At 37.9% G+C, this 21,196-nt stretch overlaps 2 long non-coding RNA genes across 2 annotated transcripts; both read left to right on the top strand.

Annotated features, from left to right (window-relative positions):
* Positions 1-6,544: 6,544 nt before the first annotated feature.
* On the top strand, positions 6,545-7,251 carry LOC110903015. Its single transcript, XR_002571597.1, has 3 exons — positions 6,545-6,674; positions 6,773-6,891; positions 6,987-7,251. It is a non-coding gene; the product is annotated as an uncharacterized LOC110903015 (long non-coding RNA).
* Positions 7,252-18,002: 10,751 nt separating this feature from the next.
* LOC110903014 lies at positions 18,003-18,709 on the top strand. The gene is made up of 3 exons (XR_002571596.1): positions 18,003-18,132; positions 18,231-18,349; positions 18,445-18,709. It is a non-coding gene; the product is annotated as an uncharacterized LOC110903014 (long non-coding RNA).
* The last annotated feature ends 2,487 nt before the right edge of the window (positions 18,710-21,196 follow it).

Below are 21,196 nucleotides of genomic sequence, written 5' to 3'. Positions count from 1 at the left end.
GATGAATCCGATGATACTGACTCTGCACAGTCTGAAGCAGTTATCAAAGAAAAGGACATACCTCTCGAGAATCACATTCTATGTAATCCTCCCGCAAAACCGGCTAAGACTGTTCAGGTTGAGTCCACTATGCACGAGAGTCTGAGAGTGTGAATTTGTTGTACACTCTAGTTGGCGATGATAAAGTTTATTCAAACAAAGATTTTCTGATTAAAAATATAAATCAATCTTTAATCAACAAAGTTTTTGAAGATTCGACAAGTAAGTTTTTGGGAGAGTTGAGCTCACGAGTTGTGGTACCACAATGTCCTCCGATTCCAAAGGCTGAAATTCGAAAACAGTATGGCAATCAGAAATTACCAACAAAGAAAACTCAGCAAAATCACACTATACCAAAAGGAAAATCGACAACTCAAGGTTGAAAGGAACAAAACCAGAGGAAGAACAAAAAGGTGAACTTTGTGAAGTCAAAGGGAACGGATAAAAATTGAAACATTTGAAAACAAATCTAACATAGATTATGTTAAGCAAGTTAGAATTTTGCAAAGAAATGATCAAAACAACTCAGGACCAAGTACTTCGAAAATACAAAGTTCATCAAAAAGGTCATCGATGAGACATAAACATGATACTTCGGGGTTTGTTGAACGAAGATCATGTTGTGAGTGTGGTGAATTTGGACATATCATTCAAAATTGTCCATATCTTCATAAGCTAAAAGCAAAAGTTGATGTTCCCGTTGAGCAAAATTACCAAAAGCGATCCGTTTCTCCAAAACAAGATCCTCGCCTTGTGAAAAAGGGAGAAGAAACACAAACACAAACAAATCAAGGTTATTGAAAAGGCACTTAAAACCGATGTGGATCAAGAATAATCTGTTTCAATCAAACCAGAAATTTCAAAAACTTCAAACAATCATGAAGTTAAAATTTCAAACAATCAAACTGGTAAAACTCAACAGACATGGAAACCTAAATTTGCCGCAAACTCAGGGGGAGCATCACCAATCCCAAATCATCGCAAAGTCAAAATAACTTTTGTCGATGAAAATGGAAGACCCAAGTCCACGAAGGCTTGGGTCCCATCTCCAATTGATCATTTAAGTTCATGTGCAGGGTGTTCCAGGAGGAACTATCAATAGTCTTTGGATTGTTGATAGTGGGGGCATCCAGGCACATGACAGGCGACATGAGGCTTCTCTACGACGTTAAATCTATTAGAGGATGTTATGTTGCTTTTGCTAGACATAAAGGCGGATATATTACTGGTGAAGGAATGGTTTCCAACGGGGTTGTCAGCTTTGACAAGATCAATTTTGTGCAACAACTTGATCACAATCTTCTAAGTGTTTCTCAAATTTGTGATAAGAAGTTTTCGGTGCACTTTGATGCTAATGGTTGTTATGTGCTGAAGCCCGGTTTCAAGATCCCGAAAGACTGGATTCTCTTATCTGCTCCAAGGGTTAATGATATTTGTATGTCCTTCAGAGGATGATGAATTTCTCGATGCAGACCAAGAAGCTCCTACAACAGCTGTGCACGGTACTTCTGAGGCAACACCTCCTGAGGACTGTCCTAAAACAGCTGAAGCTACTGCATCATCCTCTTCGCCAGTTCAGGGTATTGATTTGGTTGTTGATCTCAACTTCAACAATCTAGGTATAAATGTTCCAGTTCCAGATAATCCAGAAACATGAATCCATAATACTCATCCTCAACAAAACATCATTGGTAATGTTCATAGTGGCATGCAGACGAGAAATCAGTTAAGAAACAACAACAATGCTGGCTTATATGCAGCAATTAGAGAATCGGGTTTGTAGAAGGATTGGTCCTTCGCATGTTATGTCTCACAAGAAGAACCAAAGTCTTGGAAAGAAGCGTTAAAAGATAAATCTTGGGTGGAAGCTATGCAGGAGGAACTGCAACAATTCCAGAAGCCAGGTGTCTGGAAATTGGTTGAGAAGCATGAAAACTACAAGAAGATTGGCACCCGTTGGGTTTTCAAATGCAAGAAAGATGACCGTGGAGTAGTTGTCCGAAACAAGGCGAGATTAGTTGTTCAAGGTTTTCGTCAGATTGAAGGGATAGACTACAATGAAGTTTATGCTCCGGTTGCACGTCTTGAAGCTATTCGGATTTTTCTAGCCTATGCTTCCTTCAGGGGATTCAAGGTTTATCAAATGGACGTGAAAAGTGCATTCTTACATGGTGTGGTTGAAGAAGAGGTGTATGTCGAACAACATCCGGGGGTTTTGAAGATCCTATTCATCCTGATCGGGTTTGGTTGCTCAACAAAGCTCTCTATGGATTACATCAAGCACCGAGAGCTTGGTACGCAACCTTATCTAACTATCTGCTGGAGAATGGTTTTCGCCTGGGTCTTATCGATTGCACACTTTTCATCAAAGAAAAAGATGGTGATCTTCTGTTGGTTCAGGTATACGTAGATGATATTATTTTTGGTTCAACTAACGATGTTTTGTGTAGGGACTTCGAGCGTGTTATGCAGGAGAAATTCTAGATGAGCGCCATGGGGGGAATGAACTTCTTTTTGGGCCTACATGTTCAACAAACGGAGTCTGGGATATTCATCCATCAGACTAAATATGTCAGAGACATCTTGAGCCGGTTCCAGATGTCCGAAGCGACGCCTATTGGTACCCCACTTCTGCAGAATCACGGGATTACTCCAGACTTGAAGGGTGAAAGCGTTAACTCTTCATTTTATCACGCAATGATCGGATCTCTTATGTATCTCACAGCCTCGAGGCCCGACATAATGTATCCTACATGCCTGCTCGCCCGATATCAAGCGAACTCGAAGGCCTCACATCTAGCAGCTGTAAAGAGGATTTTTACCTATTTGAAGGGTTGCCCGGACACCGGTCTTTGGTACCCTAGGGATAATAGCTTCGACTTGATCGCATTCAGTGATTCTGATTTTGGTGGCTGCAAAATCGACGGCAAATCCACAACGGCTGGATGTCAGTTTTTAGGAAATCGCCTGGTCACATGGTAGTGTATGAAGTAGACTTGTGTTGCTACATCAACTTGTGAAGCTAAATACATTGCTGCCTCAAGTTGTTGCTCCCAAGTCTTGTGGATCCAACAACAAATGCGCGACTACGGTTTTGAATTCCTATCTACTCCTATTTTCGTTGATAATACTGCTGCCTTACAGATCACTAGAAATCCTGTGCAGCATTCAAAGACCAAACACATCGAAATCAGATATCACTTTATACATGATTGTTTTGATAAAAGACTTATCGATGTTGTTAAGGTCCACACCGATGACCAACGTGCCGACCTTTTTACCAAAGCTTTTGACAAATCACGATTTGACTTTTTACTAATGGTAAACGGCATTAAGGTCAAACCAGAGTAAAACCAACATCGGGAAAGAATTTTTGTAAATATTTGTTTGTGTTTTCTTAATTTCTCATAGTTTTTACATTTTAGGGGGAGTAAATCCAAATTTGAAAAATTCAAAAACATCTAAAAATTTAAAAAACACAAAAACAATAGAAAAACAAAAATGAGTTTCCTGGCGAGAAAAGGAGAAAATGATAGTACATCAGTGGTCTGTCGAAACCTCTTTAAACCTAAAATGAAAAACGATAAGCAGCTCTATATAAGATGTATCGGTAGGCTCACAATCATTTTAAAGTATGCAGGGTGATATAAACTTAAATCGACTGAAGACTGTGTGGGAACCGCTCATTGGCATATGGTCTTAGTACCGAAATTTCGTTTGATAGATTGCCGAGGTTCTGAGATATGTGGTCTTTATGATTTTTATCATCTGGGTATCATGGTTGTTTCTTTTACCGATTATAACGGAGACAAAGTCTAGATCTTCCATGATACCATACATACGTGTACATACTGCATACGACCTCAATAAGTGATCAACAATCACATGTCCACAAAATAAGTGATAATATATCACATTTATCCGGGAGTCAAGTTCGTCTCTTTGCTGTACGTTAGTACTGACCTGTTCACGGACTTGCTCTTGTGCCCTCATGCATCTGAAAATCAAGTTCCTCATCAATAAGTGATTCTATCACACATGGCTTGTTTTCAATTCAAAGTAAGTGAGTATCTCACATTTTCATATGCGTCAAAACAGATGATAAATGGTATACTCACCAGTAAGACGAACTCTCGTGCATACCTTGATACGGGAATGTGTCGTGTGTGGATGAACACCGGTCGGTAAGTATAAATCATACACTAATCGTATCCCATCGCCGCGATTACATCTGATAAGTTGAGCTTATGTGGACAACAATACCGATAATCGTTATAGGATGCTTATCTAAATGTTAACTAACTGAACAACAAGAGCGTTTTGGCGTGACCGTACACTGATATGATTCTCTTACCCTCGAAACTCGCAAAAAGAATGTATGTAAATATTTATTTAATGCTTTTAGTTTCTGCATCTTTGTATATATTTATTTACTGCTTTCGGTCTTTACATTTGAAATATTCTAAATACCAAAAAGATTTTAGGTGTGTTTTAATATAAACTTTATAAAAGCCAAAAAGATTTTATTTCTAATTTCTTTTGATTACCCAATGTTGGAACTCGAGTCTTCGACACCTGAAACCTGAACGAAAACCAAAACAACTAAATCTTCATAAACGGTCGAAATTTGCAAGTTTTGAAAGTTAAAAACTAAAATTGAACAAATTTGTTAAACTTTCAAACTGTCGGGCGGTAGTTGATTAAAAAATGGTCACATGTGTGTCGTTTGTTTATGTTAACTATATTCCAAGCAGTTGTTCTCATTACGTGTTTAGCCTTCTTTTATGTGCAGATGCGAACGTGATAGAAGACAAGCTTCAGAATGAAGACACGACATGGAGGCACTCAAAAGATAAAGATGATCGAGTTGCCGCTGACCTATCATCAACACCTCAAGGATCTAAGTGCTGAAAATGGAGTTTATTTTAAGGGGGAGTTTGTTAACACACTTCCTAAATGAAAGGGGGAGTTTGTTGATACACTTTCTACTTTCGACGCGTGAAGACTTTGAAGATCCTCCGACATGGAAGACGAACCTCACGAGTAGCGTCCAAGGGGGAGTTTGTTGATACACTTTATGTGGTCGCGACTCGGTTCGGTTCGACTCAAGACCGACGTCGCGACATTCCTCCGTCGCGCGCCCCAGAGTTCGACACGCGAAGCACGAAGAGCCGCGAGCTGACATCACCATGACATCGTCATGATGATGTCACATTATATCTAGAAAACTTATGCATGCAACAAAACTTAAATGAGTCTGCATATATATCCACGTAAATTAAATGCTATTTGGGCCAGAATCACTTTGTTTGGGCTTACATTCCAACGATCTCCTCATATGACGAAATACCTCCATATGTGACGAAACAACCTGCTGAAGAAAAACATGTTTCGTCGATTTGAGAGTGTGACGAAACACACCTTGTTTCGTCACATTGGTGTTTCGTCGAGGTCCATTGTGGACTAAGGTGTTTCATCGTTTTTGTTCCTATATATACAGCAGACCTGCAAACACAAGATGGGGGACAGAACACAGAACCGAGAACTGAGAGAGAGTTTAGTGTGTGTGAACTTTATATTGTAATCTTGTAACCGGAACTCTTCTCATATATATACAAGTGTGTGTTAAACATTGAATCTCTGTGTCTCGTGTCTATCTCAATCTCGGTTTGCTTTCCCGGTTGGATTCCATACAAGATTAGGCGACTAGATCCTCCGCTAGTTGTACCTACACATTTTATTTATCGTTGACTAGTTATAAGATTTCTTCTATGGAGTTTGTATTCAATTTAGTAACAATGTTTTTTGTGGCATTTTATCACATCTAATATGCATCAACATATATACTACTTAGATATCATCTTTTACTTGATCTAAATTTCCAGTTGAGAGTTTAACCAAGTAGACTACAGGACATCAAAGCTATACATCACAGAGGTCTCAATATCACATATGTGTACGTGTACGACACTCTATGAATTTCTAATTAAGTTAGATGAACTTTTGATTCGTAACGTTAAAGGTGTTTAACATCAAAGAGTTTCCAAGTTGTCGTCACAAGCCGAGCAATAAGTCGAGTCGAGTGAACGTCCACACTTTTTCATTCTAGATTTTTTAATCTCGTCTATTATTTTTGTATTTTGGTTCTCCGCCAAGAAATACTAATTTTAAGATAACATTAATTTTAAGAGAGCTAGATTGAATCTAAACCTCTTCAATTTCCTAGCATATATAAAAAGTTTATTTGTTTTTCTCATTCTATTTCTAAAATACTTAATTAATATCTAACAAGTTATAAAATATTAGCCATTAATACCTGAAAGAAATGAAAATTGTTTGAGCCCATTTATGTATTGGTCATTGATGTAAACCCTAGAGGATACAAAATGACGTTATTGCCCTTGACAAACCCTAGACAACCACTTTTCCTCCACTTGATCAACCATATCAATGGCATGCCACTCTATAAATACCCTCCATTCACCATTCTAAATTCATCCCCCAACACAACCACCTTCCTAATGGAGGAGCAGATCCACTTTCATGTTCTCACTCATCTTTATCCCAATTGCAGGTTGGATAAGAATTTTCTAACTTATGATATCATTACTTGCTGGCTGTTTATAGGATTTCGGGTAAAAACTCTTGCGCTTGTTTATTTTTTTCTTTATCATGCACGTTTTTCGGTTATTATAACATGATATCATCTAACTTATGATATCATACTTTTAAGGTGATTTACAGATTGATTTGGGAATCGGCCAGGGAACTAAGAGGCAAAGGATGGGTGTGATGAATGATGTCGCGTTCTCTCCTAGACCGATTTTACAATATCGATACGTTGACTAGGAGGTAAGTGAAAATGAAACCAATCTATCAAAAAAAGTACTGTTGTTATGTGATTGTAAATGAACTGATGCCAAACTTTTTTTTTACCAATTTATTAGACATGAAGCCTGTGGAGAGTCCTAGTTTTATCACATCTGGATCTTCAACGAATCTGATAAGTGCTCGTCTCAATGAAGTGGAAAGGAATGACTTATAAAGCTAGTTTTAGTGTTTATATATGGATTTCGAGTCCTTTCTTTATTGATGTTCTTGGGGATTAAAACTAAACTTGAGTTTCTGTGTTCATATTTGAGGTCATGTGTTCTAGCTATCTTGAAAGATTGGCTTGGTTGTGAATGTTTATAATATGCTTGTAAAGTAGAATATTATGTGTTATGTTGTATATGTAATTTAATTTATATTATGAGGAATTGTCATTTAATGTGAAAATTAATAATTCTAATTTTTTTTTAAATACCTAAAATCCACCATGTATTTTCTCATAGCTTTTTGGTTTATTTGCTTTAAATACATTTCATAAACAAAAGAAATAACTTTTAGGCATTCATCCTACTGGTTTGTCACATGCTATAACAAGTAAGTAATTTTTGGTATTATTTTTCTTTTTTGGATTTTCAACTATAAATAAAAACTAAAAAATAGTAACTAATAAATAAAAAATTAAAGTAACTGAAAAAGCTTAACCCGCAAGACAATATTTAAAGTAAAAAAATAAAAAGTTGTGTGCATTAAACAATAAAGAATTTTCGACAAAAAGAATCAGCGATCAAAAATAAAATGTTATGAATTAAATTTTATAACCAAAAATAAAATGTTATGAATCAGTGACGATTCGTTGAATCAAAGTGTGAAGCTTAGGTTTTCGAAAACCCTCTATGGTTGTGTTTCTTTAATGGTTGTAATTGGATCATTGGGTTAGTTGATTTTAGTGTACACGCTTCCGCTTTATATAATTAACTAGGTTAGTTCCCTATGTGTTAAACGGGTTGAACAATTTAAACTATTTAATAAATATTTCTTGTAAATGCAAACCAAAGAGTGTAAGTGCAGTTCCTGCCGGGTAACTGTCGCTTATCAGTTCTGGTCAACCAAAGCAGAAGTCCAAGTTAAAGTCAACCATAACGAAGAATTCAAGACCACATGAAGACCTGCATTGATCAAGGGGGAGTTGTTAATGCACTTTGGGTGAAAAGTGTATGGCTTCCAATTGTTAGGGTCTTTATTGTACAAGTGCCCAAAGTTAGTCCCAAGAAGTTCCTAGGGACAATTTGTCCCAAGAAGTTCCTAGGGACAACTTGTCCAAGGTTTGGAAGGGTTTTTTGTTTAGTCAGAGTTTTATGTAAAGTTGGTCCCAAGAAGTTCCTAGGGACAACTTGTCCAAGTTTTGGGAGAACTTTTGTCTGAGTTTTGGTGGAGAATTGGTTTGTCCGAGGTTTAGTCCCTAGCCTATATATATGTGTGTATTGTGTAGATTAGGGCAACGATTCAGAGAAAGCTTTGTGCAACTCTTGTAGCTTGGTGCACCTCTCCCACTCGTTCATCCTTCTGTGTGAATTCTAGAGAGAGAGAGACTATGTGTTAGTGAGAGAAAGCTAGGGTTTAGATCTTTGTGATCTAAACCAGCTTGTAGATGATGTTTACTCCTTTGGTATGTAATCTGTGATGACTGATTTATTAATAAAGAGTTCATCTTCTACATATTTCTATCTTGTTCTTCATATTTTGTTCTTCATGTCTTGAATCAAGTGCAATGTTTGATGTTCGTAATCGATCCGGTGCTTTCACAGTGGTATCAGAGCTATGGTTACCGATTCAGAATGGTCTAACCGCCTTCTGAATCACCATTGCTCTTGATTTGATGTTTGTTTCCGCCAAACATCTTGAAGACATGAAGATTTTGGAGAAAAGTTGAAGAAAATGAAGCTGTTCGTGGTTGTTCTGTTCTCCAAGTTGTTGCAGATATGAGGTTTGATCCAAAAATTGCTCTGTCCAAGTTCTTCTTAGTGTTAAACTTGTATGAGTTTTTAAAAAAACTCTGTGTTTGTGTTTCCGGGGTTTTGGTGAACTAGTGTGAAGTCACACTAGGGAGATAGTCCGGAGATTGGATACTTGGGTCTGAGTTTTAACACAAGTCGGTTATTAGTCTGAGTTTTCAAATGTCTGAGGTTTTATATTGTTCACACCATGTCCGAGTTTCAGTTTCAGTTTTAAACAAGATAAAAGCTCTGAGTATTGAAGGTATTCCGAGTTTTAGGAGTGTCCAAGTTTCAAAGTCTGAGTTTCAAAAGATTACTGTTGGGTCCGAGTTACAAACGTCAAACAGTACCGAGTTTTGCATTGTTAACAAGTCCGAAGTTTGCTTGTTTCAATGCTCCGAGTTTTATACTGTCCGATGATTATTCCTATCCGATGATCATTCACAGTCCGAGGTTTGCTTGTTAGTTTGGCAGTCCGAGGTTTGCTTGTTTTATATTGCTTCCGAGTTTTTTTTTTTTTTACAGTTCCGATGTTTAAAACAATCAACTGCTCCGAGGTTGTGTGGTCTCCGAGTTTCATCAAGTTTTAATCAGTTCCGAACCGTTTTGGGGTAGTGGTAACTCCAGAAGAGGTTGTAACAAAGTTTGTCGACGCATTGCCAGTTCAATAGAATGGTTTCTTGGAAATTCTAAAGTATAATGGCACGCTAGCCGCAACCAACATCCATGATTTCATTCAACTCATGGAGAACAAGAATCAAGAGGAAATCAGGAAGGCAAAAAGAGTGCCGGTACCACAAAATCCTGATATGTACTATGGAAATTGTGGAGGTACCAGCACAGCTGCGAGACCTACTCAACATGCTCCGCTTCAAACGGCTTTCGTCTCGAGCACCGATATATACGGAACACCGAAACCAGCTGCCCCAGAGCAAAGCTATCAGTCTACTGGAGTATCATCATTTCTTGATCCAAACTACAGAGGTCAACAACAAGCCTGTTATGGAAACGCTTCATCAACAGTCAACGCGGGTTAACCAACTAATTCAAACACAGTTCGGCTAGACACTTCAAGTTTCTCGAAAGTGAGTGTTGAGGTGGCAAAGGAACATATGGAGCTGTTAAACACTTTGGTGAGCGCATACTGTGGGTTGGTAGCAGGGCAAATTGGGAACATCAATTTGACTCAGGAAGATTATCAGTAGATAGATAAGGATGAAATGGATTTGATGGATATCAAGTGGGCATTTGCTAGTGCTGTGAAGCGAGCAAAAGATTTTATGGAAAGAACCGGTAGAACCAGCTTCGAAAGCAAGAAAGATACCAAGTATGGGTTCGATAAGCAGGTGGTCAAGTGTTTCAACTATGGTGAACGGGGTCACTTCAAACGTGAATGTACGAAGCCAACTCAACATGGAAATCAGAATCTGTTCAGAAATCAAGGCAATCAACAGAATCAGAATCAGATCAGGAATAATGAGCGTGCCTTGATGCCTGCAAACAATACTCATCAAGCAGGTCCATCAAACAACAACCGAGCTCTTGTGGTTCAAGTTGATGAAGGTTGTGACTGGTCAATTCAACTAGGTAACGGTGATCAGGGTGGAACAGCTTGTTTTGCTGAAGTTGTCAAGGATCTAACGCATGCGTGTGGTGGAGAATCTTCTGATAAGGACAGTTCTGGTTATAGTGGGAGCTCAGATGAGGAAACCTCAAGTTCAGGAGAAGACGGCACGGATGAAGTGTCACATGAGTCCATTGATGCAGATGTTGAGGAGCTCTTAAGGGAAGCTAAAGCAAGAAATGACAGAAGATCTATTCTGGTGGATCAAGCTGCTTATTCTTCTTCTTTGTCTTCTCATCATTCAGCCTTTATGGCTAATGTTGGCAGTTCGTCAAGTCAGGTATGTGTCGATGAATCTAAATCTGATAAATGTGATAATTGCATTGTTTTAGATGATAGATTGTCTGATTTAGGTGCTAGGTTGTCTGACTTGCAAAGCAAATACGATGATTTGCAAAGCAAGTATGACGTGACATTTATCCACAATCAAAGTTTGATCGTGGATCTTGCGAAATGCACAGAGGCCAACTTGTTCCATAAAAATCATGAAAAAGAATTTAAGAAAGTAATTGACACATTAAGGGAAGATAAAACCGAGCTAGTAAAAATAGTTTCAAGAAAACAAACTGCTATAAATAATTACATCACTAGGCTCAAGGAAGCACAAAAAGAGTTGGCCTGTGTCAAGTGTGAAAATGAGGCGATCCAGCTTAAGTTAAATAGTTACTCAAACTCTAGGTATGTGTTGGATCACATCATTAACATACAGAAGGAGAAAAAGGATGTCACATGCATTGGATATAAGAAGTGTCCTCCACCGTACAGACACAATTATACTGCAATGCCCGATGAGGAGGATAAGCCTCAATTTGAGTCATCTGTTCCTTTAAAAGTTGAGGAGTTTGCAGCTGGACTTGGTTACATAAAGGAAGTATCATCAGATTCGAATGGGTCAGCAGATACGAAAGTATCAACTGCTGAACAAAATCAGGATCCTCCAGTCATTGTTGAGGATGCTGATTCTTCGGATGATGAATCCGATGATACTGACTCTGCACAGTCTGAAGCAGTTATCAAAGAAAAGGACATACCTCTCGAGAATCACATTCTATGTAATCCTCCCGCAAAACCGGCTAAGACTGTTCAGGTTGAGTCCACTATGCACGAGAGTCTGAGAGTGTGAATTTGTTGTACACTCTAGTTGGCGATGATAAAGTTTATTCAAACAACGATTTTCTGATTAAAAATATAAATCAATCTTTAATCAACAAAGTTTTTGAAGATTCGACAAGTAAGTTTTTGGGAGAGTTGAGCTCAGGAGTTGTGGTACCACAATGCCCTCCGATTCCAAAGGCTGAAATTCGAAAACAGTATGGCAATCAGAAATTACCAACAAAGAAAACTCAGCAAAATCACACTAAACCAAAAGGAAAATCGACAACTCAAGGTTGAAAGGAACAAAACCAGAGGAAGAACAAAAAGGTGAACTTTGTGAAGTCAAAGGGAACGGATAAAAATTGAAACATTTGAAAACAAATCTAACATAGATTATGTTAAGCAAGTTAGAATTTTGCAAAGAAATGATCAAAACAACTCAGGACCAAGTACTTCGAAAATACAAAGTTCATCAAAAAGGTCATCGATGAGACATAAACATGATACTTCGGGGTTTGTTGAACGAAGATCATGTTGTGAGTGTGGTGAATTTGGACATATCATTCAAAATTGTCCATATCTTCATAAGCTAAAAGCAAAAGTTGATGTTCCCGTTGAGCAAAATTACCAAAAGCGATCCGTTTCTCCAAAACAAGATCCTCGCCTTGTGAAAAAGGGAGAAGAAACACAAACACAAACAAATCAAGGTTATTGAAAAGGCACTTAAAACCGATGTGGATCAAGAATAATCTGTTTCAATCAAACCAGAAATTTCAAAAACGTCAACAATCATGAAGTTAAAATTTCAAACAATCAAACTGGTAAAACTCAACAGACATGGAAACCTAAATTTGCCGCAAACTCAGGGGGAGCATCACCAATCCCAAATCATCGCAAAGTCAAAATAACTTTTGTCTATGAAAATGGAAGACCCAAGTCCACGAAGGCTTGGGTCCCATCTCCAATTGATCATTTAAGTTCATGTGCAGGGTGTTCCAGGAGGAACTATCAATAGTCTTTGGATTGTTGATAGTGGGGGCATCCAGGCACATGACAGGCGACATGAGGCTTCTCTACGACGTTAAATCTATTAGAGGATGTTATGTTGCTTTTGCTAGACATAAAGGCGGATATATTACTGGTGAAGGAATGGTTTCCAACGGGGTTGTCAGCTTTGACAAGATCAATTTTGTGCAACAACTTGATCACAATCTTCTAAGTGTTTCTCAAATTTGTGATAAGAAGTTTTCGGTGCACTTTGATGCTAATGGTTGTTATGTGCTGAAGCCCGGTTTCAAGATCCCGAAAGACTGGATTCTCTTATCTGCTCCAAGGGTTAATGATATTTGTATGTCCTTCAGAGGATGATGAATTTCTCGATGCAGACCAAGAAGCTCCTACAACAGCTGTGCACGGTACTTCTGAGGCAACACCTCCTGAGGACTGTCCTAAAACAGCTGAAGCTACTGCATCATCCTCTTCGCCAGTTCAGGGTATTGATTTGGTTGTTGATCTCAACTTCAACAATCTAGGTATAAATGTTCCAGTTCCAGATAATCCAGAAACAAGAATCCATAATACTCATCCTCAACAAAACATCATTGGTAATGTTCATAGTGGCGTGCAGACGAGAAATCAGTTAAGAAACAACAACAATGCTGGCTTATATGCAGCAATTAGAGAATCGGGTTTGTAGAAGGATTCGTCCTTCGCATGTTATGTCTCACAAGAAGAACCAAAGTCTTGGAAAGAAGCGTTAAAAGATAATTCTTGGGTGGAAGCTATGCAGGAGGAACTGCAACAATTCCAGAAGCCAGGTGTCTGGAAATTGGTTGAGAAGCCTGAAAACTACAAGAAGATTGGCACCCGTTGGGTTTTCAAATGCAAGAAAGATGACCGTGGAGTAGTTGTCCGAAACAAGGCGAGATTAGTTGTTCAAGGTTTTCGTCAGATTGAAGGGATAGACTACAATGAAGTTTATGCTCCGGTTGCACGTCTTGAAGCTATTCGGATTTTTCTAGCCTATGCTTCCTTCAGGGGATTCAAGGTTTATCAAATGGACGTGAAAAGTGCATTCTTACATGGTGTGGTTGAAGAAGAGGTGTATGTCGAACAACATCCGGGAGTTTTGAAGATCCTATTCATCCTGATCGGGTTTGGTTGCTCAACAAAGCTCTCTATGGATTACATCAAGCACCGAGAGCTTGGTACGCAACCTTATCTAACTATCTGCTGGAGAATGGTTTTCGCCTGGGTCTTATCGATTGCACACTTTTCATCAAAGAAAAAGATGGTGATCTTCTGTTGGTTCAGGTATACGTAGATGATATTATTTTTGGTTCAACTAACGATGTTTTGTGTAGGGACTTCGAGCGTGTTATGCAGGAGAAATTCGAGATGAGCGCCATGGGGGGAATGAACTTCTTTTTGGGCCTACATGTTCAACAAACGGAGTCTGGGATATTCATCCATCAGACTAAATATGTCAGAGACATCTTGAGCCGGTTCCAGATGTCCGAAGCGACGCCTATTGGTACCCCACTTCTGCAGAATCACGGGATTACTCCAGACTTGAAGGGTGAAAGCGTTAACTCTTCATTTTATCACACAATGATCGGATCTCTTATGTATCTCACAGCCTCGAGGCCCGACATAATGTATCCTACGTGCCTGCTCGCCCGATATCAAGCGAACTCGAAGGCCTCACATCTAGCAGCTGTAAAGAGGATTTTTACCTATTTGAAGGGTTGCCCGGACACCGGTCTTTGGTACCCTAGGGATAATAGCTTCGACTTGATCGCATTCAGTGATTCTGATTTTGGTGGCTGCAAAATCGACGGCAAATCCACAACGGCTGGATGTCAGTTTTTAGGAAATCGCCTGGTCACATGGTAGTGTATGAAGTAGACTTGTGTTGCTACATCAACTTGTGAAGCTAAATACATTGCTGCCTCAAGTTGTTGCTCCCAAGTCTTGTGGATCCAACAACAAATGCGCGACTACGGTTTTGAATTCCTATCTACTCCTATTTTCGTTGATAATACTGCTGCCTTACAGATCACTAGAAATCCTGTGCAGCATTCAAAGACCAAACACATCGAAATCAGATATCACTTTATACATGATTGTTTTGATAAAAGACTTATCGATGTTGTTAAGGTCCACACCGATGACCAACGTGCCGACCTTTTTACCAAAGCTTTTGACAAATCACGATTTGACTTTTTACTAATGGTAAACGGCATTAAGGTCAAACCAGAGTAAAACCAACATCGGGAAAGAATTTTTGTAAATATTTGTTTGTGTTTTCTTAATTTCTCATAGTTTTTACATTTTAGGGGGAGTAAATCCAAATTTGAAAAATTCAAAAACATCGAAAAATTTCAAAAACACAAAAACAATAGAAAAACAAAAATGAGTTTCCTGGCGAGAAAAGGAGAAAATGATAGTACATCAGTGGTCTGCCGAAACCTCTTTAAACCTAAAATGAAAAACGATAACCAGCTCTATATAAGATGTATCGGTAGGCTCACAATCATTTTAAAGTATGCAGGGTGATATAAACTTAAATCGACTGAAGACTGTGTGGGAATCGCTCATTGGCATATGGTCTTAGTACCGAAATTTCGTTTGATAGATTGCCGAGGTTCTGAGATATGTGGTCTTTATGATTTTTATCATCTGGGTATCATGGTTGTTTCTTTTACCGATTATAACGGAGACAAAGTCTAGATCTTCCATGATACCATACATACGTGTACATACTGCATACGACCTCAATAAGTGATCAACAATCACATGTCCACAAAATAAGTGATAATATATCACATTTATCCGGGAGTCAAGTTCGTCTCTTTGCTGTACGTTAGTACTGACCTGTTCACGGACTTGCTCTTGTGCCCTCATACATCTGAAAATCAAGTTCCTCATCAATAAGTGATTCTATCACACATGGCTTGTTTTCAATTCAAAGTAAGTGAGTATCTCACATTTTCATATGCGTCAAAACAGATGATAAATGGTATACTCACCAGTAAGACGAACTCTCGTGCATACCTTGATACGGGAATGTGTCGTGTGTGGATGAACACCGGTCGGTAAGTATAAATCATACACTAATCATATCCCATCGCCGCGATTACATCTGATAAGTTGAGCTTATGTGGACAACAATACCGATAATCGTTATAGGATGCTTATCTAAATGTTAACTAACTGAACAACAAGAGCGTTTTGGCGTGACCGTACACTGATATGATTCTCTTACCCTCGAAACTCGCAAAAAGAATGTATGTAAATATTTATTCAATGCTTTTAGTTTCTGCATCTTTGTATATATTTATTTACTGCTTTCAGTCTTTACATTTGAAATATTCTAAATACCAAAAAGATTTTAGGTGTGTTTTAATATAAACTTTATAAAAGCCAAAAAGATTTTATTTCTAATTTCTTTTGATTACCCAATGTTGGAACTCGAGTCTTCGACACCTGAAACCTGAACGAAAACCAAAACAACTAAATCTTCATAAACGGTCGAAATTTGCAAGTTTTGAAAGTTAAAAACTAAAATTGAACAAATTTGTTAAACTTTCAAACTGTCGGGCGGTAGTTGATTAAAAAATGGTCACATGTGTGTCGTTTGTTTATGTTAACTATATTCCAAGCAGTTGTTCTCATTACGTGTTTAGCCTTCTTTTATGTGCAGATGCGAACGTGATAGAAGACAAGCTTCAGAATGAAGACACGACATGGAGGCACTCAAAAGATAAAGATGATCGAGTTGCCGCTGACCTATCATCAACACCTCAAGGATCTAAGTGCTGAAAATGGAGTTTATTTTAAGGGGGAGTTTGTTAACACACTTCCTAAATGAAAGGGGGAGTTTGTTGATACACTTTCTACTTTCGACGCGTGAAGACTTTGAAGATCCTCCGACATGGAAGACGAACCTCACGAGTAGCGTCCAAGGGGGAGTTTGTTGATACACTTTATGTGGTCGCGACTCGGTTCGGTTCGCCTCAAGACCGACGTCGCGACATTCCTCCGTCGCGCGCCCCAGAGTTCGACACGCGAAGCACGAAGAGCCGCGAGCTGACATCACCATGACATCGTCATGATGATGTCACATTATATCTAGAAAACTTATGCATGCAACAAACCTTAAATGAGTCTGCATATATATCCACGTAAATTAAATGCTATTTGGGCCAGAATCACTTTGTTTGGGCTTACATTCCAACGATCTCCTCATATGACGAAATACCTCCATATGTGACGAAACAACCTGCTGAAGAAAAACATGTTTCGTCGATTTGAGAGTGTGACGAAACACACCTTGTTTCGTCACATTGGTGTTTCGTCGAGGTCCATTGTGGACTAAGGTGTTTCGTCGTTTTTGTTCCTATATATACAGCAGACCTGCAAACACAAGATGGGGGACAGAACACAGAACCGAGAACTGAGAGAGAGTTTAGTGTGTGTGAACTTTATATTGTAATCTTGTAACCGGAACTCTTCTCATATATATACAAGTGTGTGTTAAACATTGAATCTCTGTGTCTCGTGTCTATCTCAATCTCGGTTTGCTTTCCCGGTTGGATTCCGCACAAGATTAGGCGACTAGATCCTCCGCTAGTTGTACCTACACATTTTATTTATCGTTGACTAGTTATAAGATTTCTTCTATGGAGTTTGTATTCAATTTAGTAACAATTTTTTTTTGTGGCATTTTATCACATCTAATATGCATCAACATATATACTACTTAGATATCATCTTTTACTTGATCTAAATTTCCAGTTGAGAGTTTAACCAAGTAGACTACAGGACATCAAAGCTATACATCACAGAGGTCTCAATATCACATATGTGTACGTGTACGACACTCTATGAATTTCTAATTAAGTTAGATGAACTTTTGATTCGTAACGTTAAAGGTGTTTAACATCAAAGAGTTTCCAAGTTGTCGTCACAAGCCGAGCAATAAGTCGAGTCGAGTGAACGTCCACACTTTTTCATTCTAGATTTTTTAATCTCGTCTATTATTTTTGTATTTTGGTCCTCCGCCAAGAAATACTAATTTTAAGATAACATTAATTTTAAGAGAGCTAGATTGAATCTAAACCTCTTCAATTTCCTAGCATATATAAAAAGTTTATTTGTTTTTCTCATTCTATTTCTAAAATACTTAATTAATATCTAACAAGTTATAAAATATTAGCCATTAATACCTGAAAGAAATGAAAATTGTTTGAGCCCATTTATGTATTGGTCATTGATGTAAACCCTAGAGGATACAAAATGACGTTATTGCCCTTGACAAACCCTAGACAACCACTTTTCCTCCACTTGATCAACCATATCAATGGCATGCCACTCTATAAATACCCTCCATTCACCATTCTAAATTCATCCCCCAACACAACCACCTTCCTAATGGAGGAGCAGATCCACTTTCATGTTCTCACTCATCTTTATCCCAATTGCAGGTTGGATAAGAATTTTCTAACTTATGATATCATTACTTGCTGGCTGTTTATAGGATTTCGGGTAAAAACTCTTGCGCTTGTTTATTTTTTTCTTTATCATGCACGTTTTTCGGTTATTATAACATGATATCATCTAACTTATGATATCATACTTTTAAGGTGATTTACAGATTGATTTGGGAATCGGCCAGGGAACTAAGAGGCAAAGGATGGGTGTGATGAATGATGTCGCGTTCTCTCCTAGACCGATTTTACAATATCGATACGTTGACTAGGAGGTAAGTGAAAATGAAACCAATCTATCAAAAAAAGTACTGTTGTTATGTGATTGTAAATGAACTGATGCCAAACTTTTTTTTTACCAATTTATTAGACATGAAGCCTGTGGAGAGTCCTAGTTTTATCACATCTGGATCTTCAACGAATCTGATAAGTGCTCGTCTCAATGAAGTGGAAAGGAATGACTTATAAAGCTAGTTTTAGTGTTTATATATGGATTTCGAGTCCTTTCTTTATTGATGTTCTTGGGGATTAAAACTAAACTTGAGTTTCTGTGTTCATATTTGAGGTCATGTGTTCTAGCTATCTTGAAAGATTGGCTTGGTTGTGAATGTTTATAATATGCTTGTAAAGTAGAATATTATGTGTTATGTTGTATATGTAATTTAATTTATATTATGAGGAATTGTCATTTAATGTGAAAATTAATAATTCTAATTTTTTTTAAATACCTAAAATCCACCATGTATTTTCTCATAGCTTTTTGGTTTATTTGCTTTAAATACATTTCATAAACAAAAGAAATAACTTTTAGGCATTCATCCTACTGGTTTGTCACATGCTATAACAAGTAAGTAATTTTTGGTATTATTTTTCTTTTTTGGATTTTCAACTATAAATAAAAACTAAAAATAGTAACTAATAAATAAAAAATTAAAGTAACTGAAAAAGCTTAACCCGCAAGACAATATTTAAAGTAAAAAAATAAAAAGTTGTGTGCATTAAACAATAAAGAATTTTCGACAAAAAGAATCAGCGATCAAAAATAAAATGTTATGAATTAAATTTTATAACCAAAAATAAAATGTTATGAATCAGTGACGATTCGTTGAATCAAAGTGTGAAGCTTAGGTTTTCGAAAACCCTCTATGCTTGTGTTTCTTTAATGGTTGTAATTGGATCATTGGGTTAGTTGATTTTAGTGTACACGCTTCCGCTTTATATAATTAACTAGGTTAGTTCCCTATGTGTTAAACGGGTTGAACAATTTAAACTATTTAATAAATATTTCTTGTAAATGCAAACCAAAGAGTGTAAGTGCAGTTCCTGCCGGGTAACTGTCGCTTATCAGTTCTGGTCAACCAAAGCAGAAGTCCAAGTTAAAGTCAACCATAACGAAGAATTCAAGACCACATGAAGACCTGCATTGATCAAGGGGGAGTTGTTAATGCACTTTGGGTGAAAAGTGTATGGCTTCCAATTGTTAGGGTCTTTATTGTACAAGTGCCCAAAGTTAGTCCCAAGAAGTTCCTAGGGACAATTTGTCCCAAGAAGTTCCTAGGGACAACTTGTCCAAGGTTTGGAAGGGTTTTTTGTTTAGTCAGAGTTTTATGTAAAGTTGGTCCCAAGAAGTTCCTAGGTACAACTTGTCCAAGTTTTGGGAGAACTTTTGTCTGAGTTTTGGTGGAGAATTGGTTTGTCCGAGGTTTAGTCCCTAGCCTATATATATGTGTGTATTGTGTAGATTAGGGCAACGATTCAGAGAAAGCTTTGTGCAACTCTTGTAGCTTGGTGCACCTCTCCCACTCGTTCATCCTTCTATGTGAATTCTAGAGAGAGAGAGAGAGAGACTATGTGTTAGTGAGAGAAAGCTAGGGTTTAGATCTTTGTGATCTAAACCAGCTTGTAGATGATGTTTACTCCTTTGGTATGTAATCTGTGATGACTGATTCATTAATAAAGAGTTCATCTTCTACTTATTTCTATCTTGTTCTTCATATTTTGTTCTTCATGTCTTGAATCAAGTGCAATGTTTGATGTTCGTAATCGATCCGGTGCTTTCACAGTGGTATCAGAGCTATGGTTACCGATTCAGAATGGTCTAACCGCCTTCTGAATCACCATTGCTCTTGATTTGATGTTTGTTTCCGCCAAACATCTTGAAGACTTGAAGATTTTGGACAAAAGTTGAAGAAAATGAAGCTGTTCGTGGTTGTTCTGTTCTCCAAGTTGTTGTAGATATGAGGTTTGATCCAAAAATTGCTCTGTCCAAGTTCTTCTTAGTGTTAAATTTGTATGAGTTTTTAAAAAAACTCTGTGTTTGTGTTTCCGGGGTTTTGGTGAACTAGTGTGAAGTCACACTAGGGAGATAGTCCGGAGATTGGATACTTGGGTCTGAGTTTTAACACAAGTCGGTTATTAGTCTGAGTTTTCAAATGTCTGAGGTTTTATATTGTTCACACCATGTCCGAGTTTCAGTTTCAGTTTTAAACAAGATAAAAGCTCTGAGTATTGAAGGTATTCCGAGTTTTAGGAGTGTCCAAGTTTCAAAGTCTGAGTTTCAAAAGATTACTGTTGGGTCCGAGTTACAAACGTCAAACAGTACCGAGTTTTGCATTGTTCACAAGTCCGAAGTTTGCTTGTTTCAATGCTCCGAGTTTTATACTGTCCGATGATTATTCCTATCCGATGATCATTCACAGTCCGAGGTTTGCTTGTTAGTTTGGCAGTCCGAGGTTTGCTTGTTTTATATTGCTTCCGAGTTTTTTTTTTTTTTACAGTTCCGATGTTTAAAAGCAATCAACTGCTCCGAGGTTGTGTGGTCTCCGAGTTTCATCAAGTTTTAATCAGTTCCGAACCGTTTTGAATCGATCAGTTAATATGTTTCCGAGTGTTTGAATCAAATGCAATTTTGAAATTCCGAGTTTTACATGGTTCCGAGGTCTTTTAAATTGCTTACTGGTCCGAGGTTTGACCTCTCAACAGTCTGTCCCGAGTTTTCAGTCAGTTCACTGATTTCCGAGTTTTAAAATTTCAAACAGATCCGAGTTTCATTTTCCCGAGTTTTTCATGTGAACTGTCCGAGTTCCAAACCTGCAATCTCTATTCCGAGTTTTACAAAACCA

The sequence above is a fragment of the Helianthus annuus genome, chromosome 13, assembly GCF_002127325.2.
Source record: "Helianthus annuus cultivar XRQ/B chromosome 13, HanXRQr2.0-SUNRISE, whole genome shotgun sequence".
Taxonomy (NCBI): domain Eukaryota; kingdom Viridiplantae; phylum Streptophyta; class Magnoliopsida; order Asterales; family Asteraceae; genus Helianthus; species Helianthus annuus.
Note: the sequence above shows the minus strand (reverse complement) of the source record. Positions and strands in the feature narration are given on the sequence as shown.